Raw genomic sequence first — 9,749 nt, forward strand, 5'->3', positions numbered from 1 at the left:
GTGTAGTTCCAACTGTAGCATTCAAACAGACATCTGCGAGATACCGTCGTGGTTATGTGGGTTCATCTAGCACTACCGCTCCAACTCCGGCGTGGCAGCAAGCGATGACAAATGTGAAATCAAAACTAAATGCACTAATTAGCTTATATGAAAGGAACATAGGGAATATCCCCGAGGAGTTTGCTCACTTATTTTCCACTCCTCCACAGGTATAAGTTCTTTTGCTACAGTAAAATTTTAGTTACTTGCTTTTCTTATGGTTCTTTTTTAACATAAAGTGGTTTCCTAATTCGTGTAGTTGCCTTTTTGGTGATTAAACTCATTGATTTCAATGTGATTTATGTATATCCAGTCCTACTACTTCAGCTTACCTGTTAAAATTTTAGTTATTTGCTTATTGACTATATTTTTTCTTCCTTTTTTTCAGGCACCAGATTTAGGAAGTGATGCACCAGTTGAACCAAGAAGATCTTTAGATGAAAGTAACAATGATGATCGTCCAAGTGTGAATTAGTGATTATTTTATAGGGTCAACTATGGATCTTTTGGATATTACTGTGGAAATACACTTTTAAGCATTAATATTTGGATGATGTAATTTTGGTATACTTGTGTAAGTGTGAATTTGTGATTATTTTGTTGGATCAACTATGAATCTTTTGGATATTACTGTTGAAATACACTTTGAAGCATTAATATTTGGATGATGTAATTTTGGTATACTTGTGTTTTATATAATGAATATTTTTCTTATTTAATCTTCTATATTGGGTTTAATTGATTATGAAGTGCTACAGAAGTTTCAAAGCATAGCATTCAATAAATAGGACTCTAAATGTGAAAAAATAGGATTGTGAATAGACTGAAGAGGGAAAAAAAAATATTACGGTGGTTTAAAACTGCCTTAATATGCAAAAATAAAAGCCATATTAAAACTGTTAAAATACGGCGGTTTTTAAATGTAGTTACGGCGGTTTGCCCAAAAACGCCATAATATAATTTTGGCAGACGGGATTGTGGCGCTTTTAAAAGCCGCCATTAATGTGTATTACGGCGGTTTGAAACTGCCATTATATGCTAAAATAACCGTCGTAATAATCACGTTTTCTTGTAGTGAGGGCTGCCCATTTCAACTTTACCCTATCATAAAACCAAGGAGAAAAGTGAATGAAAGATAGTGATTTCTGTGAGAGATTTTAGAAAAGGAAATAATCTGACATTGACATCTGGTGCAACCGTGCATAGTTTATGATTCAAATAGTTCTTCCTATTTTAACTCAAGCAAACGATAACTCCAACTAGATGGGATTATAAAGTTAAAGAAATCTTTCAACTGGGAAATGAAAACACAATCTAGACAAAGGATAAAATGTAAACATAAATAATCAGTTAACAGAGTTGCATCAAGTAAAAATGAATGCAAAACCATTACATGTTTCAGTCAGTCAATTAAACAACGGAAAAGGCCTAAAAATGCCACTCAACTTTCAGAAATGGTCTATCCATGCCATCCGTTAAAAAAATTTCCATTTCATGCCACTGCCATTACACATTTGGCCCATCCATGCCATTATTGACTAACGGCTAATTTTTTTTAATATTTATAACACCCACATTTCCTCGGGTCCTGTGTTTATTGGTCCGAATTAACCATATCCCCACTTAAATTTAACCTTGGTTAGATCCACCTACCCAAACCCGACCTGATTAAACAATACCCAAATCATTAACCAACCCAAACTCTTCATACCAAATCCCCTTCTCCTCCGGTCGTCTTCCCAAGATGTAAAAATGTGGGCAAAGAAGTAATTTGGAGAAGAAAGAAAGAAGTAGTTCCGCCGCCATATCGTCCTTAAACCAAGATGGAAAGCCAAATTTCTTCATGCGTGCGGTGAGAAAAGATGGAAGGTTAGAGTTGATAGAGGTGAAAGTTGGTCGGCCCGAAACTCTCCTTGCTTCTGGCCAAGATGGACGACTGAAATTACATCTCATTCCTGATGAAGAAGAAGAAACAGAAGAGGAAAACGAAGATTTCCCCCTAGACGATGAAAAAGAGATGATTGAAACAATTCAAGAAAATGATGAAGAATTACTTGAAGTAGAAAAAGAAGAAGAAGAAGAAGAAGAAGAAGAAGACAAGGTTGCAGAGTGGAAGTTTCCGGTGACAAGCGGTGGCAGGGAGATGGTGTTCGGAGAAATTTCCATGTCTAATTTCTGGAACTGGAAAGGGGGGGATTTGGAATGGGTTGGGTTGGGTTTGGTTGGGGTTGGGTTGGGGTTAGGTTGATTAATGGGGTAATAAGTTAACCGGGGTTGGGTGTGGGTTAATCGACGTAGCCTAGGTTAAAATAATGTGGGGCATGGGTTAATTCGGACGAATGAGGACATTACACGTGGAAATTCTGGGGTTTAAAAAAATTTAAAAAAAAAAGAATTTTGTGCCGTTAGTTCATTAATGGCATAGGTGAGCCATATGTGTAACGGCAGTGGCATGGAATGAGCATTTTTTTAACGGATGGCATGGAAAGACTATTCCTGAAAGTTGAGTGGCATTTTTAAGCCTTTTCCGATTAAACAATCAACGGAAAAGGCCTAAAAATGCCTGTCAACTTTCAGAATAAACTACTGATATCCAATAAGTTCATACTCATCTTTTATCAAATTAGTTTGCACTTACCCAAAAAAGAAAAATAAAGATATAATGACTATAAAGTTGTTCAAGCATATTAATGCTTACTAGTTTCTCGCACACGTGGTTGCACGTGTATCCCCATTAATTTGTACAATATTTTAAGTATGTCATAGAGATTTAAAAGTATTTGAACAATAATTCAAGAGCTAAAAAAATAAAGTTTCATGTTCAAAATGATGAATGCTGATATCACATGGTGAATATGCAGCAAGGATCTCGCGCATAGCGGAAGCTTAGTGCACCGGGCTGGCAACAGATAAATTTGAATGTTGTCTTGGGCCTATCTCTTCTTTCTACGTCTTTTTTTGTTTAACTTTATGTTCCTTCCCATGTCCGATTTGGGCGACATGAACCTTCTTCTTTTCCACTCTAATTATATTCTTCAACTTCAAAAAGCACTACAAAAGAATTGGTTATTGTGGCGATTATTTTTGTGTTTAGTGGCGGTTTGAAACCGCCGCAATACGCTCTAATGGCGGTTTTCAAAAACGCCATAATCTGTTTGCCAAAAATATAATACGGCGATTTTTGCTGCAACGCCGTAATTGTAGTTGTATAAGTTGGCGGTCTTGCGTTCTGCATATTTTGCGGTTCGAAACCGCCGCAATTGAAATAAACTGATCCTACTATTCTGCTCTCCTTTTGCGTAATTTCATGTTTAAATTTATCCAAAATAATATATAATATTTTTATTCTGATATGCTATTTATTATTCCACGTGTATATCCGTTTATCACATCCTATATTCTTAAATTTGTATAAGCTTAATAATAATTTTGACACATACATAAAGGATTAATAATCAAAATATGAGAAGAAAAAGCAGAATATTCCTCATATATCATAAGCACTCCAAAATTACATTAAATATATTGTTTCAAGGTGTTACTCAACAACAAAAAATACAATCAATCCTAACTGCATTTCGCATTTTTACTTCGTGGGAAGAACTCCTTGGCCTGTTGGTGATAATGGAGCATCACTTCAAACATATGATGCCTGCAAGAAAGGAAGTATCTTTTAACCTTAATCACTTTAGTTTCTTAGAAAGAAATAATGGTAGAATATAAACCTTTTCACATATTATTCAACAGATAAAGCCACAACCAAAAGAACATTAAACCTATATAGCCACAACCATAAGAAAATTAAACCTTGTGCTGCACTGCAAAATATAGAGAAAATTCTACTATATAACCCATAAATCCAAACTATTTACCCTTAGTTTCTTAGAAAAGAAATAATGGTAGAATATAAACCTTTTCACATATTATCAACAGATAAAGCCACAACCAAAAGAACATAAAACCTATATAGCCACAACCATAAGAAATTAAACCTTGTGCTGCACTGCAAAATATAGAGAAAATCTCACTATATACCCATTAAATCCAAACTATTTACCCTTTAATGCACATGCCCAAACTATTTACTATTGCTACCCATGAGGCCCAAATTAATTACCCGCTAATTTTCCAGCCGCAACCTGCAAACAAAAGCCGAGCTAGAAAATCATCTAACTTTTCTTTGGATTTTCTTCTTTTCTGGCATGCAATTAAATATTTAAGGGCTTTAGTTGTTGAGTACGAACTTTAATGAAATAGTTCCCGCAAACAAGGAATCTTGAAAGAGAACCTCAAGTGGTGAAATAGAGATTCAAACTCTAAAAGAATATCCTTAGTTTTGTGTGGCAGTAATAATATTTGTGGGTATGGCATTTACAGAAGTCTCTGGTCATTTACGTCTCTGGTCCCATGCTAATATCATCCTTTGAGAATCTTTCCATTATCCACCATTGTTGGGCTTGAAGCTCAATTGTATTTTTGAAGATTTCTTGTTTGATCCAAAGTGGGTGCTGTTAAATATTGCTTATAGTACCTTCTGGAAGTTCATACTGAAATTTGATAGCATTTGGAGCTGATTTGAGGTGATTGAGATCGAAATTTTCAGTTGAAAATCGAAGAAGAACACAGCTACAGTATACCGCTACGGTATACAATATGCTGTAGGAGTATATAGCTATACTGCAACAGTACACTATTATAGTTTACAAAACAGTATACCGCTACAGTATACTAATATACTATACGAGTATATAGTTATACTGCAACAGTATATAGTATACAATATATTGTTATGGTATACTGTAATAATATGCAAGATACTGTAACAATATGCTGTAATAGAATACAATATCCTATAATAGTATCCTTATTACCCGTAAACTCACTTGTCTTTTCCCTTTTAATTTATTCTAAGCATTTACCCGGGGTGAGGGGCATATTGAGAATGCAAAAAAAATAAAAAATTATAGTATGCTATATAACGTAACGGTATACTCTTACAATTGGATCCTTTTAGATTTTTTTAAATTTTTTATTGACAACTGATATTATTTTAGTTTAATAATTGAATTAATTTTTTTAACTCTTTGCGTACAATTGAATACCATTTTGGTATAGTTATATACTATACTGGTATCATATGTTAGTTAATATTTATTTGGTTGTATAAGCTACATTTAATTGGTATATAATTTGATTTTTATTTAGTAATAATACAAAAAAAAAGAATAATAAAAAATAGTGAAAACAGTAAATGAAATTAGATTATGAAGAGAAAAAGAATATAAAAAAAAAGAAGTTAAATGAAATTAGAAAAGGAAAAAGAAAAAAATAAGAAGAAAACGAGAAAAAAGAAAAGGAGAAAAGAAAAAAAATAAAAAAGAAAAGAAAAGAAGCATAGAAATAAAAAAAAAATTGGAGAATAAAGAAAAATTTCCCCACAAAAACCTACTATGGGTAGGAAATGTAATTAGTTTATGGGTAGAAAAACAAATGGGTAGACAAGGGTAAAAAGTTTTGTTTTTGTGGGTAGTGTCAAAACCCCCAAAATATATAATGCATTGCAATAACTGTTTGGGTAATTGTGACCATGCTAGTAGTTGTCATTGTAGTAGTGGTGCCGAAACTCGCGGTAATTATATACAATACAACAATAGAACTCATTCCACTATTAGATATGATAGTTATAGTATGAGCTACTGATGTTCTAATTCATGTAGTACAGAACGGACTGAAAATAGGATGCACTGTCTACAAATGCAGTAAATAAGAAGTAAACTTCTTAGGCATATACAACCTCAACTGCTAAACATTTTAACTAAGGTAAAAACAACTATACTACACACAGTAGAGTAAGAAATAATTTCAGTATTACAGTATAATTTAAGCAATAGTTTACGTACCTCCAGCAACTAAGGTGTTGCAGGTGGTGAACACCAAATTCTCCCTTCATATTTTCACTTGTAGATACTCCAGTTGTGATGAGATCCACGTCAACATATTCAAGAAACATATTAAATAGTGCTCAGTATACTTGAAACAAGTCAATGATATAAATGAGTTTTCAATTGAACATTTACAAGAAAGAGGTATCTTTAAAACTGGAAGAATCTTCTTTGCTCAACCAAAAGTTATTTGACGTTCTAAGAATTAAAATTCAAAACAGAATAGCTGAGTACCAATTATCTTATGCATTTAAGAAGACAAAGTAGTGTCTTCAGCTTACAGGCTACAAAGCTCAAATATGAGATGGAAATACAAAGTCAAATATTAGACGCTATGTTAGAGTAAACATGTTTCTTAGAACATTACTTGCAACAATCTACAGTACGTACTCCAAACTATATAGCTCTTTCAGCCTTTATCGAAAGTCACTTCAACATACCAAAATTAGAGACAACAGCTCCCCTCGACCACCTTTATTGTGCCAAATAAAATAAGTCAAACAATCGAATCCAAAATGGAATAAACATAATACTGCCAATATATAGCTCTTTCAGCCTTTACTGAAAGTCACTTTACCACACAAAAATTAGAGACAATAGCTCCTCTTAACTACATTTATTGTGTCAAACAAAATAAGTCAAACTTACCAAGACATTGCTATTTAAAACTTTGACTTGTCAGATATACTTCTTTGTAAAAAAATCATATTGACATAGAAGCTTTCGAGTCCCCATCAATATGGTATATTTCACTCATGGTGGGGCACATAATCGTATTAAAAAACGAAATATGAAAAAGAGATATGGACCTTAATGATGAACAGAACTTTGATCAATACTACTTCAACCACCAAATCCTTGAACGCCAAACCTCAAACATAGTCTCTTAAGACATCCTCGTACAAATGGACCTTGACAAATAAATATTGGATTATAAAGTAAACATACAAAACAACAAAATAGACCAAGCCCGAACATTGCATCACAGAACATCACATTAACCAAAGGACTCCTAAGAGCATGTATCGTTGCTTCCGATAAGAGAAGAACAAACCAAAATGCTAGAGAAAAGCTCATGCAATATTGAGTGGTAAATAAAACATTTACTTATCAAGTGCATTAATTGATTATTAGACACTTAATAGCAGTATAATACAATCAATATTTTTTTTTTGGCAATCTAGATAATAACACAACGCAAAAGATTCTTCAATTCTCAATAAACAAGGGCCATAGTCAATATGTTTAGCAGTCCCCTTTGAGAATCTATAGTGGTATGCATTTCAAAATAATATAGCAATAACAATTAGCATTTCTGGAAAGTTGTATTTCACTAATAGAACTAGCAAACTTTTTATTTTATTGAAAAGATCTCCAGCCAGGAATTGATATTTGATTTTTTTTTGTTTCCAATAGACCTCAATAGACCACCCTTAATAATCAAACTAGCATGAAAGCATCAGAATGAAAAATGTGTACAAACTTGAGGCCAACTGGAAAACAAATCGAACAAATTTATTTGACACCAATATACAACCACAATTTATTTATATTTTGACAAAAAATTAGTCATAGTCATTGTGGCAGAGTCAACTTCACTAAACTACACCAGCAAAAGACCAAACAAAATAAGGGGAAAAAAGTTAAGACAAAATAATTAAAAATCGGTACGAAACTAAACTATAGTAATCAACCAGAAAATAAGAAAAAACTCTTCGCTAAAACTCTTTCAATTCTTCTACTAGCCAACCTAAAGATCCCTAAGAGATAAGCAAACACCAGCACTGAAAGAACAAAAATACACAAAAGCTGAGAAAACACATATTTACAAGAGTTAAAGTTCAAATTAAAGTGGCATAGATTAAGCAGAAGATTTTACCAAAGGTAGATTCAAGTGTCGCCGGTGATGGAGATGAATTGTCGCTGGCGATGGAGATGAATTGCTGCTGGTGATGGAGATGAAGTGTCGCTGGAAACCCTAAAGTAAGAGAAGGAAATATTGGGCATATTTTGAGTACGCTCGGTTATTTAAAAGGTTATAAAATTAAAAGAAATATACCGGCGATTCAAAACGGACTGTCACGACCCCAACCCCGGTGTGATGGCGCCAACACATTGCTAGGCAAGCCCGACCAATTATCAATCACAACCCCTCTTTTATAGGGTTCATTAACAACTAACAGGGTTTAAGTACCAATTTAACATAAATAGAAGTCTGAAACAGTAGATAAAATGTGCGAAAATCATAATAACATCACTACATAGCCCACCGATCCGGTGTCACAAGTCAAGAGCCTCTATTACAAGTCTTTAAAACAGCCTAAAACAGAGATAGTCTAGAAATACTGAAAGTAAAGAAGATAGAAGGAGGAATCGGGTATGCGGATGCCATGCAGCTACCTCGATGACTCCGGTGAAAGATGAACAGCAGGAAAGCTCTCTCTATGCCTCGGGAGCACCTGGATCTGCACACAAGGTGCAGGGAGTAATGTGAGTACTCCGACCCAGTGAGTAATAATCATAAATAATAGCTGACAGTAAGAAATCACGTAAAGGCACTAAGCAGTTCTATATCAAGCAGTAAATCAACTCAAAGCAGCAAAATAGTGAATAAGTCAAGTGAAATATCCTTAGATCAGGTAAGACAGGTAGTTTATCAGGTATTTAACAAGTATAATTCCGTTCCTCGTACACAGTAACCATATATCTCTCACAATAACCAAAATCAAAATAACCGTTGCGGCGTGCAGCCCGATCCGTACATCGCTGTGGCGTACAGCCCGATCCATATAAATAGTCGACTACGCTAACTAGGGGTGTGCAGACTCCTGGAGGGGTTCCGACAGCCCAAGCGCTATATTGCTGCGGCGCGCAGCCCGATCCACATAAATATTTGTTGTGGCGTGCAGCCCGATCCATATAAGTATTTGCTGCGGCGTGCAGCCCGATCCATAATATATATAACATCCTCACTGTTGGGTTCTCAACCCCTCTCAGTCATTTTACTCTCAACCTCTCAGGCACATTAATATAAGGTAGGGATCTCAGCCCACATATTTCCCTCGTTTAGGATTAGCAGTGACAAAACCGGTTCACATCGTTTAAACAAGTAGAATATGACTGAGGATATGATTTTTTATTAAGTAAAGTGAGGAAAATCAGTCACAATGCCCCTAAGAGTTCTACAAGTCGGCACGAGGACCCAAACATGACAACTAGCCCAAATCATAATGATAATAATTAAATCTCAGTCAAAAATACAGTGAAAATCACCAATCGGGATGGACCAAGTCACAATCCCCAGTAGTAATGGACTCCACGCTCACATACAGCGTGTGTCTCACCTCATCATAGCACTTTGTTGTGCAAATTCGGGGTTTCAAACCCTCAGGACACCATTTACCATCATTACTCACCTCAAACCGGTCAAAGCTCTAGCTCGCTATGCCTTTGCCTCTCAAATCGGCCTCCTCGCGCATCAAATCTGGCCAAAACCAGAGCGAATACGTCAGAATATGCTAAGGGAACAAAACCCAAGCGAAAACAATCCAAAAATATCAAAAATCTCGAAATTAGCAAAACTCGAGCCCCGGACCCACTTCTCGAAACTCAAAAATTTTTACATCAACGGGTTCCTTATCTCGCCACGAGTCCATACATATCAAAAACTCTCAAATCCGACCTCAAATGGCCCTTCAAATCCCAATTTAAAATTTCAAAATCCCAAACCCTAGTTCTTCCCTTTTTAGCTAAATTTCCATGAATTTC

The 9,749-nt window shown here is 35.0% G+C and overlaps 2 long non-coding RNA genes across 2 annotated transcripts; one reads left to right on the top strand and one right to left on the bottom strand.

Annotated features, from left to right (window-relative positions):
- The first annotated feature begins 16 nt into the window (after window positions 1–16).
- LOC109221010 lies at window positions 17–666 on the top strand. The gene is made up of 2 exons (XR_002067184.1): window positions 17–209; window positions 428–666. It is a non-coding gene; the product is annotated as an uncharacterized LOC109221010 (long non-coding RNA).
- A 2,834-nt stretch (window positions 667–3,500) lies between these two features.
- LOC109221011 lies at window positions 3,501–8,001 on the bottom strand. Its single transcript, XR_002067185.1, has 3 exons — window positions 7,861–8,001; window positions 5,940–6,892; window positions 3,501–3,691 (listed from the first exon to the last, which is right to left on the bottom strand). It is a non-coding gene; the product is annotated as an uncharacterized LOC109221011 (long non-coding RNA).
- Window positions 8,002–9,749: the final 1,748 nt, after the last annotated feature.

The sequence above is a fragment of the Nicotiana attenuata genome, unplaced genomic scaffold (genome assembly GCF_001879085.1).
Source record: "Nicotiana attenuata strain UT unplaced genomic scaffold, NIATTr2, whole genome shotgun sequence".
Taxonomy (NCBI): Eukaryota; Viridiplantae; Streptophyta; class Magnoliopsida; order Solanales; family Solanaceae; genus Nicotiana; species Nicotiana attenuata.